The 22,543-nt window shown below is 43.6% G+C and overlaps 1 protein-coding gene across 3 annotated transcripts in view; it reads right to left on the bottom strand.

Annotated features, from left to right (window-relative positions):
* The window catches only part of FURIN (furin, paired basic amino acid cleaving enzyme), a 382,970-nt gene extending 364,885 nt beyond the window's left edge, over nucleotides 1-18,085 (bottom strand). Inside the window, exon 1 of one of the 3 annotated variants that reach the window (XM_085644360.1) lies at nucleotides 17,973-18,085. The gene's annotated coding sequence lies outside the window, so the exon portion shown is untranslated. The remainder of the gene's footprint in view (nucleotides 1-17,972) is intronic. The other 2 variants (XM_085644361.1, XM_085644362.1) reach the window with 2 other exon arrangements.
* Between the last annotated feature and the right edge of the window lie 4,458 nt (nucleotides 18,086-22,543).

Genomic DNA, 22,543 nt, shown 5'->3' with positions numbered 1-22,543 from the left:
CAGGGGAGCTCATGGTTTTCTTTGCTCTGCAAAAAATGCCTTCCGGTCCGTCCTTTGTGATAGATCTACACACTTAAATACGTATAGGTAGTCACAATCTCAATGGGTTTACCTTCAATGTTCCATACACCCTTCCTTTTTAATTGTCGTGAAATTATCATTGCTTTTGTTGTATTCAGTTTTAGATGGTTCTCTCTACAATATGGTGATAATGCATCACAGAAATGTAAGGAAAATGTGCGATTACAGGCAAAGATTGAGGTTTGCAAGGCATTGTGGGTAAGAAAACCTCATGGCATTCACGCAAGGCATATCACCTTTGAATCCTCTGGTTTTCTACTTTTCAAAAATGTCTGTGGTTGGTAGGTTTCCATGGGTGGCGGCAGAACAAGGCCCCAAATCCTGCAGCTACCTCCATTTCTCATCTTTCTACGTAACACATTAGGGCCTTTGTGTCAAGCTCTCCTGGCCTACCCACACAAGAGAGGTACCGTTTTTATCAAGAGACTTTGTGGAATGCTGTGTGGTAGGAAATGTGTGGCTTCCCACAGATTCCAGAACTTTTCCTCACAGAAATGTTATGAAAATGTGTATTTTTAGTAAACGTTTGAGGTTTGCACGGCATGGTGGGTAAGAAAAGGGTGTGGGATGCATGCAAAACACACTACCTGGACTCCCCCAGATGGCTAGTTTTCAGAACGATCTGTGTCTGGTAGGTTTTTCCAGGTTGCAGCCTACCCAATCCCAAAAAGTGCAGCCGTTCACCATTGTAAGTGGGATGCTATTGGGAGTTGGCCACACTCTTCTGGCCCATACGTAAAAACAACACCCAAAAGTATAAAGTGTCGCCTAGCTTGCCTTTGGGATGCAATGTTTTAGTCCGCAGAAGTAAAGAAAGACTGTCATGGTTAAAGGGAGGAGGGTGGGGCCTAATGTTAGTATGGGCAAGACCCACCCCATTATTTTATTTAAAAAATATATATATATATATTGCTACCATACAGTAGGCTTTCTGCCCAAACCAGGGGGCAGGGCAGATTGGGGATAATTACCCCACATCTATCTCCCCGGAGGGTGCAAAAAGACTGATGCCCTATTTACTTTGGGGGTGAGGAGAAGAGCATGGCTATGGTGAAAGACTGTTGCCCCATTTAGTTGGGGTGGAGGCATGGCCATGCACATGGTGGGCAGCCCCACCCCCTTTATTTAAAAAAATCAAATAAAACACACCACTGGCATGTACTGGGGGTAATTACCCCCAACTGCCTCCAGGGGGGGCATTTTTTCCCTATTTACTTGGGGTGTGAGCATGGCAATACCCTGATGTGCAGGCCCCACTTCTCCATCATCATACAATTGAAAAAACATGCTGACTAGTGGGCTTTCTGCCCCCCCTCTCCCCCTGGGGAGAGCAGATCAGGAGCTCTTGCCCCCATCTGCCCTCCAGGGGAGGTAGAAAGACTGAAATATAAAAATTGCCAAGGGGAGCACAAGCCCTTGCCCAAGGGGCCACTCCCTTATAGCTAGTGGGCGGATCTCTGTGTGGGGGAATCAGTCTACTGTGTTGATTCTCAAGCAGGGATCCACTGGGCAGGGGTACCTTTGGAAAGGGGAGGTTCTCCCCTCTCCAATGATTCCTCTCCCATGAGAATCAGTGTTCGGGCGCCGAGCACCGATTCAATGAAAATAAAACGAGCCCATTAGCTCGTCGTACATTTGCTTTTCCTACAATTACGTCAGTGCACCAATCGTCATTGCAGTAAAATAAAAATAATCAGGCTGCTCGGGAAGCTCTTCCCAAGCAGCCTCAATGTAAAAGGAAAATAAAGGACTCCCTCTGGTGCACTGCACCAGAGGGGCCTTTACATATCTCGCCAGTGTCGAACAATGGCCGACACATTCACAGGGGAGGTAGTGTGGGTGATCGCCATTGTCCAACACCCGCACTTAAAAAGGTTAAACCAAACACAGAAGAGTTTTGTGCTGCACACATCCTGAACATGCCCTCATATGTGTGATAATGAAGAAAAAGGCGATTCCAAGTTTTCTGGATTTATATTGTGCACTTCTGCCACTAAATGGGGGATCTGCTCTCCCATTTATAATGTCTCGCTGAGTCAGCACGCATGCGCTGCTTGGAGAGACTTTAGTAAGTGAGGGCTTCAAAAAATGCTACCGCCGGCTACAGCTTGCAGTGCATGTGCGCGCGCTAGCTGTGGCCGGCGGTAGCATTTTTCCCCCCCAGCTTTTTAGCCAGCTTGCTAGATCGCACAACAAGCACGCGTGCGCATCCCTTGCGTGTTTTAGCGCGTCATTGCGATCGGGATGACTTTCGTGGCCAATGCTGGTCTTGTTTTCTCATTGGTGGGCAACATTGAATACATCCTCAGATGTGTTGTCTCGCTGAACAGGTAACTCTTTCCTGCTTGCCGTGATCGTATTTACAAGCTCTAACCTGAACCGGCCATGCCTGCTCCACATTATGTATCATGAAGAAATATGCATCTCAGGTTCATATATACAGAGTTAAGTGTAGTTTAGTTAAGTATAGTTTATCTACACTTACCTATGTATTCTTATATTCATTAGGATTTCGTTGTCAAATTTTATTTCTACGATGTTTTTGTAACATAATATTCTGGTACTATACAGTTAAATAAGCATTATTTCGTCATTTTAATTAGGCCATTACAGTGTCCTAAGCACCCCACAGAATCTGGAAATACTCTGTAGACCTTTGGGTGGGCATTTATGCTTGGAATTGGGTGGGAATGACTGTGTGTGAAAACCACATTGATAGGCCCCCTTGCTTTTTATTTTGTATTCAGTGCTCTCTTGGTACAGGATAAAACCTGGACCAGACTTCCATTTCTGTAAGAGGTGATCTCGTCTGGTGACATTTCTTGGATTCAACTGATTTTCAGTGCAATATCTTGATTTTAATCCAGTGCAAATCATTCAGCAGAATTGGACTATTGAATCTCGGTACGTTTGCATGCGTGTCAGAGGTAGTGAGAGTTAAGCTGGTGCTAAATTTACTGCAAAACAAATGGCTGCCAAAAAATCCCAGACGAAGCATGTGCACTTGTACGATGGAGATCTTGCAGTTTCAAACTAGATAAGCATAATGACAAAATGCATTTGCAAACCTTTGCTGTACTGTGCTAATTGAATTTTTAATGTGTCTTGAACACCTTACCGAGCAATTTCATATAATTCTGTATAAACAAGCAACCAGTGAGGTTTTGAAGAGCTTTCTAACCTTCTTGGTGGTTACTCACATAATTCTTTGGGTTTGAAAAGATGCTGAGAAACTCCAGATTTTTATTCATGTTGTTTAAGTGGAAAGAGCACAGTTTGAGGTGCACTGTGGCCTATTTCTCCTGGCTACATGGAAAGTTCAGTCTGTGATAAGAGCAGGTCTGTGATCTCCCAGACAAAATCGGTCCATCTGCACAGAAGAGAGTAGCTGGGGTTGCATGGGTGTTTATTGGTGGATGAGAGGCCACTGCTTTGGAGGAGATGTGGCCATAATTGGCCCCAGGACAATGTCAGCAAGGTTGTGTCAGCCATTTTGAGAGGATCGAGATTGCGGGTGAACTTAAACTGAGTACAGAACATTGTAACAGAAATTTTTTGGTGAACATGGTGGTTTCATACAGTACTAGTAAAGATGTTATTGTCAACACAGGAGTGGAAATAGCATTACCTCACATCACAAAGAATGGGTTAAATTGCCTTTTCTGACTACCCACAACATGACTTCAGTCCACCCACCTGTCTGATTTGCTCTGAGATGTGAATCTAATTTTGAGATTTCATAATGAATGGCTATTTGCACAATAAAACAATGGCGTGACAGTCAGTTTGTACAATACAAAATGGAGTGGATGCATGGAGTTGTTTTCTTGGGGGCACAGGACTGTTTCCACTTTCCAACAATGACCACTGAAAAATACACTGGCTTTGAGGTGTGGGGCAGCATGCGGCACGAAGTTGGGCACTTTGGCACCTCATCATAGCCAATAGATCTCGCCTTTGGGACCCTATAAGTGTTTAGTCATGCAACAGTTAAGGTTGTTGCAGTAAGGATATTGTGCTGCATAACTAAATACTTAAAGGTCCCAAAGGCGAGACCTATTGGCTATGCCAATGCTGGTTTCATTAAGATATCGATGCTTTGTTTTTTTTTTTTTACATAATGTAAGAGTGTGAATGGCTCGCAGAAGCCACATTGAAGCTCTGCTCATTTTGGGCTTGACGGTCCACAACACCTCCAGCTGAGCCAGAGCCCGGCCTATACCTCGTACTTTGTGGCTCATCCACCTCCATTCGTGAATTTGAGCAATTTGTGTATAAATATATTTCTGCTGAAAGAGTACCAGATAGACCCCCTTCATCATGAAGTGGTATATCTGGCCCTTTGCGATGAGACTAACCAGGTTCCCAGAATCTTTTAAGTTGTAGGTCTGAGAGCAGGTGCGGCATGAGCTGCCGCAGACCCATCTCTCAATAGGGATCATTCCATGAATGCTGGAGAATGGATTATATTAGACCAATAATATAACAAAAGCTCATAATTGGTTCCGTTAGTACCATACTTGTGTCGCAAAAATGTATTTCCTATGTACGACATGCATACACACTATACACATAATCCCCTTATTTAGTTGGTTTTGTGTATGGCCAAACATGCTGCTTTCCTTCACAGTTGTTTCAGACATGTATGTGGGTGCACACACACAGGTCAGTGGATACAGAAGGGAGATTAGCATGGGTTCTGGCATCCTAGGCCTAATGATGCAGCTGCCAGGGCTACAAGTTTGAGGATTGGTGGGTGATGAGAGAGAGAGGGATGACAAACCGGGCACTGAAGTGTAGTCTGACATGGCGATGTGCAAGCATTTCCTGGAAAAAGAGTGGATGGTTACTAGGGGGGGGGGGGGGGGGGGATGACCTCACCCGAGGTAATTAACGGACAGTATGCCTAGTCCTGATCTTTCCACTTACAAGTCATTGATTTCAGGCGTTTTAGTTCAAGGGAAACAAAATAAGAATAAAACACCCAGAATGCATTAGACTATCACACAAAAGTCCAGGACTGAAGTTATCTCCACTTCAAGGGAATGGGACGCGTCACACTTTGGGTTACATAGTTAGGGCGGCCAGAGTCATTCTAAGGTAGGACGTGTGCAGTGTGGGAATGCCTTTCACATTTGTAGCACAGTGTCCAGGCACAATTAAATGTAATATTTCACTCAGTCAATAGCACGGTTTGGGATGTGGCGCTGAAATGGCTTTTATTATCTATTCTAGTGGGAGTTAGTGGAGGTATTTTAGGTCTGTTTTTTGTGTGGCGTTTCTTTTTACATGTTGAGGCATACATATGCAAATTTGTGCCATGCAAATTACTTTACATGGATATCATGGTACAAAAGCAACATGAGACGCATGAGAACGCATACAAATTGCATGTTAGGAAAAAGATATTTAACCAATTCCACCCAGGTTTACTTAATTGGGTGTACAAATTAGGCTAAGCATACATAAGAGCCTGCAGCATTGGAATGGTTAGCTCACTGTAATGGCTAATTAGGCATTCCTGCCCAATGACTGCAGGAGGACAGAAAAGCGGAGGAAGAGTCTTATTTTAACGTCTCACCTACAGACAGCTAGAACTATTGTGGACAATGAGTCAACCCATTGCTTATGGTTGGCTTCCTTGGAGTTCTTGCCATAGTAGTTTAGCAGCAGCAAAAATCTTTTTTTTTATGGTTTTGCCAATTCTGAAATAGAGAGAGACCAGTTGGGCTGGTTTTGCAAAGCTAAAAACTCAAGACCCATTGGCTTAGTCAATGCTGGTGTTTCGTTTGGGCCAAAGGATTATCAAAGGTAAAGCAAAGTTTTGAACAAGGAATGCGTATCATAAGTTGTCCACATGCAACAAGAACTCCCAAATATTAGGTGCACTGCATTTTTCACATTTTTCCCAACCTCTTACAACACTCCCTGACAACCATCGACCACGCCGCCAGCAAGAGATAAACATTCAGCCACGCTGCACGCGTTGTGAGGAGCAGGCTCTGCGTACAGTAACACTGGTGTGCACGGATATACACCTCATTGTCCAAGAAGCCGCCAAAGGCACAACACGTAGGCCAAGTCAGGAGGTATCAGAAGGGCACTGGTTTCCTATCTTCAGCAGACGAGAAGCCCCACAAACACTCCAGGTGCGCAGCTTCCTGCTGGAAGCTAGCCTTCGAGCATGTGTAATGGCGATAGCTCCTGCTCTTGTACGAGGGCCTTCTCTGCCCGCTGCGCCGAGCCAGACCGGCACAAGCACCTCGAGGTTCCAGGACCCCCGAAGCTCCTTGAACTGAGACTTGAACGGTGCCAGCTGCACATTTTTGTTACTGGCCCAGACGATTGCCATGTTTAGCACCATGTGCGGCACTTCATACTGCCACACTGCCAAGTGTCCCAAGTTCCCAACAACGGGCTGCCGGGCTCGGAGTGCTTTTATAAACCCATAAATAAATACGTATCTTTCACATTTATAAAAGTGGAAACCATACGTGGCACTCGGCTCTTCTCCGAATCGGAGCAACGCCTCTTCCCTGCAGCTAAACACACACAGGCCTGTTCGGCTGCTCTTCCGACAAAGCTAGAGATGCATATTTTAATCTGTAAACAAACATGAAAAAGGCAGCCTCGCACGCAGAGGAGTCTGTCCCAGCCAATATTGACAGACGGGGGACTTCACAGACTCGCCAGTCCCGGAAGAACCAGACCCCCCTTCGGAAGCACAGGAAATAGGAAGGCGCGAGTACCCCGGTACTGCCCGGCTCAGTCTGGTGCACGGTAACCAAGGCTCCAAGTTTTGTCTGTCAGGAAAGGGTCACCCCTGGGCAGAGACGTTTTAAGGCATGGGCATAGTGGACAATTGCCCAGGGCCCACACCTTCCAAGGCCCCCCTGAGGAACTGCACTTTGTTAAAATTTAACATAATTTAGTTTTATTTGACATGTGGACTTGAATGAGCAGGAAATAGTTAATAAAATCCATATTTGATGCGTATAAAGGGACCCAAAATGTGTTTTGCCTGGGGCCCCTAAAATTCTTAAGATGTCACTGCTCCTGGGAGGGAACCAAAGCTCGGGGCTCGGACATAGTTCAAGGGCTTCTGAATGGAAGGGGTCCCCACAAGGGAATATGTAAAAGCTTTTAAAATATCCCGAAAATAAAAGTGGTAAATTGGAGCCCTTTAAGTGTTCATAAAGAAGAATACACCAAGTGCAGCATTTCAAGTGCCCGGCCACTCCAAACCCATGCTCTGAAACTAGCCCCTCTGCTCTGGAGGAGTCCAGCTTGAGTAGGACAACCCTCAATATCAACCCTGGCTCCTGCAGGAGTGTCAAGCACGCCTCTGTACATGGTTCTGGGAGGGAGGGAGTGGCAGGTAGAAAGATTTGAATGCAACAAAAGATCTGGTGTGCCTCAATTCAACTCTGTGGAGCACACCATACAGATAGTGGTAGGGCAACCTGGAGAGCCAAAACACACCGGGAAAGTAAATAACAAAAAAAAATACAATTCTAGTTCTTTATCCACTGGAATAAATTCAAGTGAGGGACTCCTACTTCTAGTCAGGAGCAGGTACTACCAATTCTATGCATTTCGGGCCAAAGCAACTCTTGGGTCAAGTGGACCCATATGTTCCAGCAGGAGAACCTGGGCCACGACCATCCACTCATTCTAGACACCGGACAGGAGCATAATGGCTCAGGAATCAGTGAGAAAGACCTGTACCGAACTAAGGAACTGACGAAAATTCAATTGGATCAGGCCAATCACGCACTCCGCTCTCCCAACAAAAAAAATCCCACTAGGATCAGGGGTTGTGTGCTCCACTAACAGGCGAGAGGAAAATGCAGGACTAATGAGTTCCACTTGCAGTGTCTCCCCATATGCAAGCACTGAGGAGAGAAAGATGGACACAACTCAAGAAAGGTCACACCTCTGGTAAATATTTGCTGGAATGTCTCTGTGAGCACTTATGGGCAACTGAATGAATATTATAGATCCTTACAAAAACAAATCTAGGCAGTTACTTGCAAGGCTAAGGTTGTGCTGTGTGTAAAAATCAATTAAGAGGGAGAATGGACCACTTGTACCTGTGATGCCAGGGTCAATATGTTTGCGAATGTTCCTCTAAAAAAAAAAAAAAAAAAAAAACCCTGATATACGCACACAAGTGTTGGGCGGTATATCTTGGTTCTCCGCCTGTCAGTGACAGGGCAGCATCATCATTAGGTTTTGAGCATGTATATGCTGACCTCCTCCTGGAGGATGACCAACTGGTATTACAGTAGTGGAAAAACAGGGGGTGCAGTGCAGTGGGTTAAAGTTTTCTACACCCCATGAAGGAGGACTCTTTAATGGTAAGGGAATGTGAAAAAACGTAAACACAGTGCTGATGCGTGTGTCTAACGCACTCTAAGATTCATCGGTGGTCGACATGTTTCAGCCTCGTTGTCCAATAGGATCGTGGGGCTTTCTTCAGGACCGAAAAAAGCGGGGTAGATGCGCGTTGTGGCAACCACGGTAAGCAATTTGTGAACTTACCCATTTAATTCATTCAGGTCAGGTCAAAAGTACCTGTACCTGTAATCAAAAGAGAAAGAATACATTTGTCTTATTTTCTTCATTACATTCACATTAATAAGAATCCCAATGTGTTCATTTCATTGTGCTACCGATCAGTTATTGGTAATGCTACATTAAACGAAGAAGAGAGTAGATTCATGTCAGTGGCTCTGGGATAATACATTGTTAACTGTGTAGAGTCATGATTACATGAGCCCACTACAGCAATGTGTGTGGATTTAGGCAGTAAACTCATGGAGGTTCTGGCTTTTCAATGTTAATGAGCGCACTTATGAATACAAGGTTGAGCGCGTGGTTAGGTCGTTTAAGTCAATGGGTTCCCATTAAAAAGCAATGCTTAGTATGGGCGTGGTCTGTTAAGTTTAAAAGAAAGCTATGCGCGTATGTTCATCGGCTATGTTAAATAACATATATATATATATATATATATATATACATATACATATACACACACATACATACATACACACACACACACACACACACACGGTTATCCCTGCTTGAGTCATGAGCCTTAAAAGATAAATGTAGAGCCCGTGTTGGCAAGGTTTATCAAAGCGGGGCTTGCGGGATTTGAAAACAACGTTATGAGCGTTTGTTCGTAATGCGTTTTAGTAGTATAACTTAAAGCAAATATGCTTGCGTGTGTAATGCGGCTTTGGAGTTAAGTGTGTAGCCCTTTTTCGCTTAACTAATACCAACAGAGCTCGCGGTGTGACAATATTAGATAGAGTGCGCTGCCCGTAAAAGGTATTGCTCAGGCGATGTCCCGTTTTGCGGTGAGTTCGCCTTTCTTATCAGATCCTAAATACCTCAAAAATCCCTGCAGTGGGTTTATTCAGTGTCCTGGTCAGCTATCCAAACTTTCTCTGCGGGGAAAGAATGGGTGGTTAGGATACCTTACTAGTTCTGGAGAGGTTTCTTTGGCGTGTCAGGCGTTATTCAAATGTTCACCACTCTGGAACAGCGACTTGTGCGGAGTCTGCACAAGGATCCCTGGATGACGCGGGCCCGTGAAGAGCTCAGAATTATTATCCACGTTGTAAATGGAAATGATGAATAGACTTCCCAGTGTATAATGTCTAGGAGGTGGTGCATTCTAATATGTATATTTTCCTTCACATGAGTTCTTCAAGGTGAAGATGGTGAAATGATTAAGAAAATGTTAAAATGTAAGCAATTTTTCTAAAGAAATGCGCTTGTATTTCAGCACATGGAAGAACATGATGGAAAGACTTATGTCAGATTGACGAGTAAATAGAATTCAGTGTCATCAGTGGGTGTAATTGAATACCTGATCAGGCTCACTCAAGTGATGTTTGCTCATGCCGTGTGCCACAGGATATTGTCGTTCAGTCCTCGTGTGTTGGTCTGTAGACGGTGTACCCAACGTTGTTCCTTCTCAAATAGGATACGTTGCGCATTGTGGTTTCTTACGGTTAGGGTTTGTAATACAATCCATTTCAAGTCTTCAACGGAGTGGTCAAAGTCAATATACTGTTTGCTCATTTTTGTTGTCGCCCTCTTGCAATTCACGTTGCTTCTGTGTTCACAGATCCGCGGCTGGTCATTCCTATGTATTTCATGTCGCAGGGGCAAGTGATCATGTAAATTACAGGTGTGGAGTTGCAATTGGTGTGATGATGTATTGTCCAATGAAGATCCGGTGCGAGTTGGATGTTTTGGTCACGTTGTTAATTTGCACACAGAGCATGACCCGCATGGGTAGTGTCCTGTGATAGGGCTCAAATTCCATGTTGAAGCAACTGTATTAACCATTATGCTTTTTTGGGGCGGTCTCATGTGTACCAAGATATCCCCAAGATTCCTAGTTCTCTTGTTTGCGAATCTTGGTTTTGGCCACTGTAGTGAACCAGACGTGAGTATTCTCCAATGCTTATTGATGATCTTCTTCACCGTGTTAGAGACTGGGTTGTATGTCGTGACACAGGTAAGTAGGTCTTCTGGTGGTTGTTTTGGTCTGAGCTCTAGTAAGCATTCCTTTGGTTGATTCCGTGCTCTTTTCTGGCATTTCTTTATTGTTCTCGCTGGATAGTTCCTTCTCATAAGTTTGACTTCGTTCTTCTTGTGCTTTGTAATCCTCCAATTTGCTGCAGTTGCGTCTTAGGCGCAGAAATTGGCTGTAGGGTATATTGTCCCTCAGTGGTCGGGGGTGAAAACTGTTGTAAGAGAGTAGACTATTCTTGGCTGTAGGTTTGTAGAATGTCTTGGTCTGTAAGGCGTTATTTTCCACGTAGATGGAAACGTCCAGGAAATCTAGTTGTTTGTTGTCCACATTGTAGGTGAATTTGAGACAATCGTCTTTGCTGTTGATGTAGTTGACGAATTCTTGTAAGTTCTCCCTCGTGTCATGCCAGATCATTATGACATCATAGATGTACCGTTTCCAAAATGATATCTTGCTCATGAAGGGGTTCTGTTGAGTTTGGATGTGCGGTCTTTCAAACTTGCTCACGTCGAGTCCTGCTATGCTAGGAGCGAATGTGCTGCCCATTGAAGTTCCGTGACACTGCACGAACAGTGTTCCTTCATATTCATAGAAATTTTCCGTTAGAGCTAGCCTGCAGTATTCTAGTATGAAATGTCTAGGTGTTTGTGCTCCCTTTGTTCAGAGAAGAGGATGTCTTCTAGGGTTTCCAAGGTTTTCTGTTGGGGAGGCTTGTATAAAGACTCAACATCTAGGCCTACTAGGTACATACTCTCTTTGTTGAATGGTTGATCTTTAAGTTGGTTTAGCAAATCACGTGTGTCTTTAAGGTACGTCGGTGTTTGTTGTACCAGTGGTCTCAGGAATTGGTCTGCAAATTGTGAGAAGGCTTCAAGTACGGAACCTATTCCTGAGACTATACGGCGTCCTGGTGGTGGTACACTGTTCTTATGTGTTTTTGGCAATGAGTAGAAGTATGGTACTTTCGGTGTCTTGGTCTTCAAGTAGTCTGCTTCGTGTTTCGAGATCGAAATGTTAATCTCGGCTTCGTTGACCATCAGTTCAATCGTGCGTTGCAGTCTTTTGGTGGGATCATTATGTATCTTTTTGTGGAACCTTTCATCCGAAAGGAGATCTAAGCATTGTTTATTGTAGCCTTCTTTGCTGAGGAGGACAATTCCGCCCCCTTTGTCTGCCGGTTTTACAACCAGATTCTCATTTTGCCAGAGTTCATCAAGTGCTTTCTGTTTCGTGATGTTGATGAATGGTTTTTTTGGTTTGTTTCTTTATGTTGTCCATCTCCTTCATGATAGCTTGTTCGAAGGTTTGAATTTCGACTGGTACCAGATGGTTTGGAGGGTTGAAGGTTGACTTCGGTCTCAGGTTGGTGTCGCTTTCTGTGGTTTGGTCTTGTTTATTTGCACCCACTGTTTTTCCATTCCTGGGCACTACTGTGATACCAGTTGGTCATCCTCCAGTTGGAGGTCAGCATACACATGCTTAAAACCCAATGATGATGCTGCCACGTCACTGACAGGCGGAGAACCAAGATGTACCGCCCATCACTTGTGTACGTATACGAGGTTTTTTTTAAGAAGAACATTCGCAAACCTATTGACCGTGGCATCACAGGTACAAGTGATCCATTCTTCCTCTTGATATGGATCTATCCGAATGGACTTCAACTTTCCGTTCCCTCCCTCCTCTTGATCTGAACACTAAAAATCAATTAAAACATGCTATAACACACACACTTCTTCTTGAAATTAAACACCCAACCATCAACATTTGGTAATGTTCAAAAAAATATAAAAGCAGGTGGTTACACAAATTTTGGCTGCGCCGGAAGACACAAACAACACGGGGTGCAACTGAGTAAAGGATTTGCATTTACTTTGTAAAGCAAATGTGGACTCCACTACAGCAAATATTTTAAATACCAAATACGTAAGTTCCAAAATTATATAAATCTATTTCACATAACACTGAACTTGTGAAATGGTGGTTCGCTCCTTTTGGGCTCCGGCGCTGTAGAAAGTGTGTTTTAACTGCAATTTACTTTGCATGATACAGTCTACAAAATCCAGACAATGAGTCAGAACTGTCTGAGAAGGAGCTCTCTTGCCTCGTCTCATTGAGTGAGGTTGGCACACATACTGTAGGTGTGAGGTTGGAGCCTCCCTGAAGAGATTCTGTTAATATAGAATGCCTTTATTCCTGAAAGGCCTTTTAGGAAATCGGAATATAGAGCTAACTAGTATCACCTGATGTAGCAAAAGTGATTTAGCTTTATATTGGACCTTGAACCACACAGACAGTAGGTAGCACTTCAGGGGCATCATTATTGTGTGGGGTCGTTTTTCATTATAGATGCTAATATCCTGATGAAGCGCCAAGGATTCTTCAGACCAATTTCATAGACGCGAATCATGTCGACAAATCATTGAGTGAGAGACCAACGTGAGGCCTCCACCTCACGACTATAGGGTATTCTCCCCACATAGTCGCCATACACTGACTACCAGGGTTCCTTTCAAACCCCTAGGGTAACATCGGCCTTTTATAGGTTTTCATCTCTGACAGGGAGGTCTACTTATTAAAAGATAGTTTGTGGCCTCCCCTATCAGTTTTAACCCACAACCACGTATTACTACTACACCAAACTAGTCACCTCACTTGCACGCATCATACAGCATCTCTTAAAAAGATCTCTGCCAAAGGGAACCATCGGAAGACCACTAGGGCATTGCAGCGCCGGCCCAACGAGGAACACCGACCGATCATTAAGCTTGACATCCCCATGGGAGTGTGTGAGGGCAACGTGAGACAGTCATGTTGACTGTCCTCATGATACAAGTCCAGACACCTGTGAGTAACACTTATTCTCCTCTCTTAGGAATCGAAGCCCACTTTTTTTTTTTAATTCTTTGATCTACCCATAGGGGAATGGGCTCTGGGCCTCCTAAATTAGCTCCAAGTACCCCTCTCCCCTCTGTCTCACAGAGGAGAAAGTTATTGAAACGTACATTTCACCCTAAACTGCAAATGCTCCACTTTGATGCCAAGATTCGTGAAAGGCTGACTTGTTTGACTGCATTAAACCGCGGTCGAGAGACAAATACTCCCCACTGCTAACACTACGAAGAGGAGAAGAACATATAGACCTTATAGGACAAGGTGCTCTACAAATAAATTCTAGGAAGAGCTGTTCAACCATGAAAGCAGACACGGTCAATGCATTCTTTCAGGCAGTGCATAGTTTACGTGCTAGGCATGACAAACTCCTATTGCCATAGCTTCTGAACTACCCTACAACAGTGTGGATATAACATTCAAATACTGACCTACATACACCACACAACAGTGGTGGTGGTGTTAGTAGGGGGATATGTCGAAAACATATTTCTATTTGCTTTTTGATACCGCGGTTACCCAGTAACAAATACAAAAAAGTATGCAACAAGAAAAAGAAACACACCAGGAACAGACAATAGACCTGGGGCCTACACAAGACCTATAGTCTCAGCATAAGAACGTGCACAGATCATACTAGCCAAGCTCATGCAATTCATGGCAAAAATGCCTTGTAGATTAACTGAGAAGCTAGAGAGAAAGCTGGGACCGGAATTGTTAAATGCATATTTGTGGAAGTGGAGAGTTTAGGGAAGTAAGCGAGTAAACACTCTGCAACTGACACAAGGACCTGAGAAAATGTGCAAAGCATTACCGTGAGAAATAGCTCCTTGTGCTGTATGCTCTGACTACACCTAGTCCAATACACCACAGGGATTTACATCATTAGAGGAAAATATTAGGTACACTTATTAGAGATACAGGTTACTTTAATTAAATACATGACAAAGGGTTTGGAGGTTATCCCTACAAGGCATGCAGTAAGTATCCAATGATGTAGAGATGGCCATATAATGAAGTTTCACACGATAGAGTGACATTTAACACATCCTGTCCACGCCACGCGAGTCCTCAAGTATGCATCAAAGAGAGAAATGGCACCTACTGAAATTAGACTTTTCAGCAAAGTGCAGAGGTGAAACAATGATACAATTCAAGTTAGATACTGAACAAAGACAGCCAGTCCCCGATTCGTGAAATGTGCAAAGTTCAAACCACAGTCATTATTTGCCATTGCAGTCAGGGGATCACGAACCAACATCGCAAAATGAACAGACTTTGAGCTCTTAGCTTTTTACTCCAGCGGGTTGCAGAGCTTTATAGCAAAAAGTATGACAGCAATCCAAATACGAACAGGCGAGAAGGACTTCATTTGATTTAGAAGTCACAAAGTAAATAAGTCACAAATGAGAAGCCATCTTACCACCAATATCGTAGAGATTGTCATTTCAACTTTAATTAAAGTAGAATTATCTTGCATACAGTACACTTGTCGCTCAAATATGAACTACCTTATTTGTTGAATAAGCAAATAGATATTTTTGCACAACACGTATTGCAATTTCGCTCAAAATACTGATGCAACAAGAAAATGTTTATGTATGAATAGGTTCACTGGGAAAATGTGAAATTTCAGTAGCAACATTTTTCTGTTAATATGCGTTTGCTGCCATCACATGCTGTAAAATTTGCATATTTTAACAAAAATACTATTTATAACTCAAATGCATCCAAAGTTATTAAAATTGCTGCACCTTGTAAGCAATGCGATGCCAGGACATTTAAGTAAATTAATTAGTTTTCTTCAGTAGTTGACTGCTGTATACAGTGGTTTTAAGGGGGTGACAGTCGCCTAGAAAATATAAACATTGTCATTTCTTGGACTAGGACAAGAGCTTTCCTCTGCAGCAAGAAACAAATTCTAATTCATACAGGATGGCTATACGATTCCTCCACGGTCGAGTTATTTGATTCACTATTAACACAAGTTAATGTTGGCATCACGGGCAAGGTCATCAAAACTACTGTTATTTCACAGAGCAGTCAGAATAGAAGAGTCACAAACATGTTGCATCTCTTTGTAAGGTCCTATAACTTAATGAGCTGAGGGAATTATGAAATGTTACATTGGTGGAATTTTGAAATATTTCTTATTTGGAAATACTTAAAGATTTCAGCACGTACAGACTGAGTACCACCTGTACATTTTAATTTTCATTAGAATCCAAAATGACACATTACTTATATTTCAGTTGCAGAAATAGTTCATGCCAACTAATGTAAAAAAGTCAAGCCTTTAAAACAAGGATATTGCCAGATCTGTGAAAAGTTAGAGCCTGCACACATGAAACGCCTTTAAATTCAAAACTAACTTTTTCATATGAGCAAAGATGTACTCTCTGGAAGAAAACACCTTGTGGCATGCACCATATAGACAATCCGAACGAAATATAAGACTGAAAACAGGATATACAAACCAAATATGGAACAGGAAAGGGATACATTAGGAAGGATACCATGCAGGAGACTGAGTACACAATGTGATGCAAACACAAGGAGATGATGGACGGAGCGCTGAAACTTTTCAAACACTCACCACCAGTCACAGATCTGGGTTGAATCAATCATCATTCTTTAGCTCACTTTGCCACCCCAGTTCAGACACAGCTATATGCAAATCAGTCTTGACCCAGTGCCTCATGGGAACAGTCCAGCCCGAACTGCCAAGCCAGGTCTTCCCTGGACCAGAAACAAGCATCCTGGGACCGGTTTCAGGCTAACAGCCATCATCAGCCAGGCTAGCTTGAATCCGGTGGCAAAGTGAGCAAGGGACCCACGTCTGTTAATACCCTGCCAACTAAGGGCGAACAAAGCAAACACAAGGAGATAGGAGCTTTGGTACAGTATCATAGGGGAAACTTCCAGTCAATGAATAGTAAATAGTCATGAGACGGTCCAGAAAAGCATTCACTGTAACAAGCTTCCAGGTCCTGGTTCTTATTTACAATATCAAAGAAAATGGGCTGCACTTCATTGGATATGAACAGGTGAGCAAGGCCTTCATCCAAATAGGAAAGGCACAATATTCGTACATCTTTTTAATAAGCACCCACTGCCAAGCCAGTAAGTCAGAGTTCAATGTGCTAATCAGCTGAAATGGATAGACCTAAAGTCCACGCTATGAATATTGTTAGCAAATGGTCAGGATGACAACTGGACTGTCAAAATCCGGGCAGAAAAATAGATGATGGTACAAACAACCAAGCACCTTAGACAACGTCATTTCAATCTTAGCCACCAAGCACTTGAACCTATGATACTTCCACCTTTATATTACAGACATAGGAGATGTATTTATTTATGCAACTATAAAAAACGCCAACATTACACAAAGGTGCTAGAGCACTTTACAGTAAACAGGGACAGTTACATACGGTAAAAATATCCAACAAAACTTATACATTGAGTATGGGAGCAAATCATTAGATATGGAACAAAATTACTGGAGTACATTAAAACCATTAACAAAGAAATGCCCCAGCCTGCCGTATACCTCTATGAACCATAGGCACAACCATCAACATCTATGTATCATAAGAAAACAAATCCAACGCTCCAGGACTACTCAAAAGTATGCAAATGAGGTAACCAGGTAGAAAAACTGATTTTCCTAACAACATTATCACTAGTAAAACACCCACAAGATTTCTCCATTTCATTAAGGACTTTTAACAACACCGGGGCTCAACGTGTGGCGGGTGTACATTTAATAACCAGGACAATAGCCCTCAGGTTTGTATATACGGACACACGCCTCCCGTCTCCCCAGCGTAAACCACTAGAGCTTCAAGTGCTTCCCCACCTCGCCCCCCACCCCCCGCGGCATGACAAGAGCGAGCCTTGGGAGCCGGAGGTCACCGATCTGCCGCAGGCGTCGATGGACACATTGTATCTTGCCAGCTCCAGCAGCAGAGGCTAGATACAAGTAACTCGCAGCAGGCAGGTCCTTACAGATCAACACACTGGCCAGCAAGAAAGCCATCTGGCTAGAAGGAAGGGGCGAAAGGAAGCGTGAGCGAGGGGTTGGGTTTACAGAAGGAAATGGGAGAGAGGGAGAAGGGGTGGCATAAAACAAACAAGAACTGATAAGAGAAAGGAATCAACCGACTGAAGGGGCACAAACTGAGAGAAAGGACTTAAAATAAAACAATATATGAGAAAAAGGGAAAAAAGGCTCAAGTGCGGGCATGCTTGACAGGGAGAAGCAGTAGTAAGCAACACAGGGAAGAGGAAGTTGACAGACCACACAGTCCACAGCCCATGGCAGTTCCCCTTAGCGCGGAGGCTATGGTTAATATTTATCCTCATCACAGCAGCCAAATGTCATCAGCAGGCATGCCTATAGTCCCGGACGAGACGGGAGGATCCCAAACGCGGGGCTTACCTCCCGTCCTCCATCGGATGGTGTTAAAACTCCGAGTGCTTCTACCTTGCTTTCGACTCTGGAGTACTTCAGAAACTGAAGGCGGAGGGAAGCAATGGGAGCGTTGGTTTATACTGACGGACACGCTAGGGGGCGGTAGTGGGTGGAGCTAGGTGGATGCACCGCCCAGGGAATCCTGCGATAGGTTAAATTACGAGGAGCTCCCACCTCGGGAAAAGGCGGGCCGACGACCGCGGAAATGATCGGTCAGCCGCCCCGGATATGTCCCTCCTGCCCGCCCCGGAAGCAACTGACTCAGCTGTACACAGGCTGGTTGTCAAAATTCACAGTATGTTGGGGCATTCGTTGGGAAGGAGGTTTATTTACAGCCTTGACTGTGGGTTGGTAGTCTGGCGCCTGTCACAAGCATACGGATCAGCCCGGGAGATCCAGGAGGGGGCGCAATCATAGTCCGGCCCAGTGTTGACATAAGGCATATGACTCCTCCGAGGACAGGACTTAGAAACTTGCGAGTCCGTTGTCGGTACCTACGAACATACCTACTGACATTTCATGACCTTTGACCTAATGATGGCTTCCTAAACTAGCTTTTGCAATGCACTAGCTCTCGCATTTGTAAAGTTAGAGCTATTGGTGTTATAAAAGACAGTTTTTTAAAAAAAAATGTAAGTTGTTTTATTTGCAGTGGGGTTTTTTTTATTTAAAGAAAGAAAATCCACGCTGTGAAGTATGGAAGCGTATGTGTAAGCATGAAGCGCCGAGGGAGTGAAATTGTATGTAGGACAGAAGAGTGGCGTGGCGAGTTAGTGGGGGAAGGAAACAACATACAAAGAGAACAAGCATTGGCATAGCCAATAGGTCTCGCTTTTGGGACCTTCTAAGTATTTAGTTATGCAGCACAATTTTATTAGTGCAACAACAACTGTTGCATGGCTAAACACTTAAAAGGTCCCAAAGGCGAGACCTATTTGCTTTTTCTTACATGGAAGGAAGCTATTGGTCTCTGGAATAGTTTAAAATACAGGACATTTACCTGCTGGGATCAACTAGTCTCAGAAAGAAAACTAGCGCTTTTTGCCGATGCTGTGTAGCATAGGTAAAAAAGAAAAGAAAAAGAATAAAAGAAAAGATCCACAATGACACAAACATGCTTGAGAGCTTATGTATCTTGTAGCTGCTGGTAGCTATGCCATTCCCCAGGTGCACGCATGTGTGATAACCTAGGCGGTCTCCAACCTTTTCTGTAGTGAGAGCTACTTCTGCTCAAGGATAGTCTTCCCGAGCTACTAGAAAATATTATACCTGTAAAATAGTGAGTACACTATGACCACCCAAAGCAAGATTTTCAGTAGTTACCACCCAAGTATACCAAGTGTGGTTACCAGCAGAAATGCTGGGAAAAAGTTCTTCAATATTAAATGCCTCCCCTTGACTTATGAAGTAACATTCAAATCTTGACATGCCCAGTGGCACAAAGGACATAAGCACAGCAGTACGTCTCCCCAGCTCCGCTTGAATTATCATTCACCAGTTTCGCAAAATGCACATTTTTCTATCTAATACTACTTTCCACTGTGGGCAAACAAATTTTCCAGAAGAAACCCCATTTGCGAAAACTAAAACTGCCTTTAAAATATCAGTTTTCAGTTTCTGAGAAATGCACAGTCTCAAAACATCAGCTTGTCATTATCATCATGTACTCCCATGTACAAATGCCTCATATGGACGGACTGCTTAGAATTCCCAGGTATTACAGTCATATGCCATGGATGCTCACCATTGGTATAGGAAACAATGGTCCTAGACTTCTGTAAAGCTACAATTCAGTTATGAAAAACATTTATTAGTCAAAGGGCATCCGGTACATATAGAATTAGCATTGTATCATTATTGTACCACCATTTTCTTTACAATGCAAACAAGTATATCTTCAAAAGACACAAAATATCCCTCCAATAGTGACTGTTTATTATTTAGTTACTTTTATACCAGATCACCATATTCAATGCTCAAAATAGAGAAAAAGGTTGCTCCAAGGGGAGTGTGAAAAAGGAAAGTGCTCGTGAGGTAGGATAGATATAAAGGAGAGGAATCCAAAAGGCAAATTCAATAACCAATCAACTACACATTCTGGTATCCTTAGTAAAACTGGTCGTGGTTCATAGTGGCACCAGTTTTACAGATAGGCCTGTCCCTTATGGATTTACAAATATTCATTTCATGATTTTCTGATGACGCACAGAGAACATTCATCTGTGAAAAGGCAGGGCTGCGATGATATCAGGTACAGGCCCACTGGGGGAGAGTGTTGACATTTCGACCCTGGTGCAATGAGGGTAATTTATCTCCTCTGCAGGCGGGTCTTCCTCAGGACGGGGTGAGGGGAGGCAACCTAGGGTGGAGTACAGTAGGGATACAGCCCCAGAGGAGATAAATTACCCTCATTGCACCATGACTAATGAATGTTTTTCATAACTGAATTGTAGCTTTAAAGCAGTCTAGGACCGTTGTTTCCTTTACCAATCGTTACCCAGGTCCGTGGACAATTGTGGGTTACCCCATTATATCATAATGGATGCTCACCATAGCACCACGGATGCCTGGATTATGCCAGTAATGCCCACCATTATACTAGGGTCACAGTTGTGCCAAGGCTGGAAATCAGAAGGATCAGGGATAAGACCAGCTATCAGTCATGACCATTAATATGCCAGGAATAGGTACATATAGGCCAGTCATGCTCAGAGTAGGTCTATGATGGCTGCCAGCATACCACAACTAGACCAAAAATAGTAAAATAGTCAAGGATGACCATAATTATGCCATTGGCACTATTATGTCAGGAATGGACACAATTATGCTAAATATAACACTCTTATGACGGGGCTAGCATATAAATTTGGCGGTTCTTGGCACCAGGCATAGTTTCAGGAAGCAATAGTGTTTATTATGGGCACACACATAAATGTTGATGAATCTCCTAATTTTCTCTGGTCTGGATCACACCGTTCTCCTCAGGTCTTGAGCTGATCATGCATCTAACTGACACATTTTCACTCTGACTCCTGCAGTCCCGCACTTTGGTGGGTCAGCACTGATTACAGCTCAGGCTACTGCTGCCATACTTTTTTGATGGTGCACTGTTCACACACATGTTGTGACTGATAAAGGAGGGACTGCAACATGGTCAATCTGTTTGTGGCTTAATTATATTGAGATTGGATACAGACTGTCATGTAGCAGGTCCTATAAGCTGGCACAGTGTGTTGTTGAGTGTTAGTATGAGTTACTGTGATAAGTTTGGCTGGCTGTCACTCTTAGGGACTTGAGATGATCAGTGCTGCCTTCTTTAATAGACACCTACTCTGAAATTGATACTGGGCTTGACTTCACCTCAGAGAGCTACTTTGAAGGTACTGGCGAGCTACCAGTAGCTCCCGAGCTACTCGTTGGAGACCCCTGACTAGGTGCATGCATGCATCACTATGCAAGTGCATACCTATGGAATGACGGCGGCACCATTATTATTTTATTTATTTATTGATTCAAGATGGTGGATGCTGCTTGGAGCAGTAAATAAAAAATGGTGTTTTACTTCTGCAAAAGCTCTTTTTTGTTTAGCGGAATGCCCCAGCAACAAATGGCTGTTCTAGGGTACTAAAAAAACAAGCATTGGCCGCGCGGCCGTAAAAGCGAAAGTAATCGCGATCAAAGTTGAAAGTGATCGCGATCGCGAGGACGGGCGCGCAAAGCACGTGAGTGGTGCGCGCGCAGCCGTGATTGGCGGCTGCGCCCATGCACGCTCGCGTGAACGCAAGCGTTAGGCCAGCGCTGGTAGTACTTTGAAAATCCCGTATACAAAATGTCTCGCCTGAGACAGCGCATGCGCTGGCTCAGGCGAGACCTAAAAATGTAAACAGGATGGAATAAATTAAAATGGTCAACACCATCTGGTGCTACTTCTGGCATTTTAAACAACAACACGCTGTATTCTGGGACTTGTAGTTGTGTCTCTTCAAATAGACACTTGGGGCTGTCAGTCCTGGCATGCAAACTCATGATGACTTTAAATTATTACAAGAGCCATAGATCTGTTGTTATTCATGCTGGGTGTGTCGCTAATAAAACCGTGTTGTTTTCTTTGTATTTTGGTTATTGTAGTTCTGCACCTATAATGAGTCAAATAAACTACAGTAAAAAAAATGCAAAGTATAAAAACAGGTATGGAACTGCTGCTCATAGCTTACATGAGACCCATGCTTCACGCTCTAATTTTTAGTCAATACATGCATTATGATCATTTAAACTGCCAAAAAGCATACAGCTAAAGATCGCCTGCCTGACTCACAAAGCTCTCCATCTTATAGCCCCCAAATATCTATGCCAAACGCTAGAGCTATCTGGAGGTGGTAGACCCTCAAGAAGTGCTAACGCCTTCCTTCTGAAGCCACAGATATTTCGCAAAAAGAGAACTTGTCAAAGAGCTTTCTCCGGCTCCGCTCCACGGATCTGGAACTCTCTCTCTCCTGAAGTTCGCAGACTCACCTCCACGGTTTCCTTCAAAATGGAAG

This window comes from Triturus cristatus, chromosome 3_1 (assembly GCF_964204655.1).
Source record: "Triturus cristatus chromosome 3_1, aTriCri1.1, whole genome shotgun sequence".
In the NCBI taxonomy this organism is placed as follows: domain Eukaryota; kingdom Metazoa; phylum Chordata; class Amphibia; order Caudata; family Salamandridae; genus Triturus; species Triturus cristatus.
This window is presented reverse-complemented; position numbering and strand designations above follow the sequence as displayed.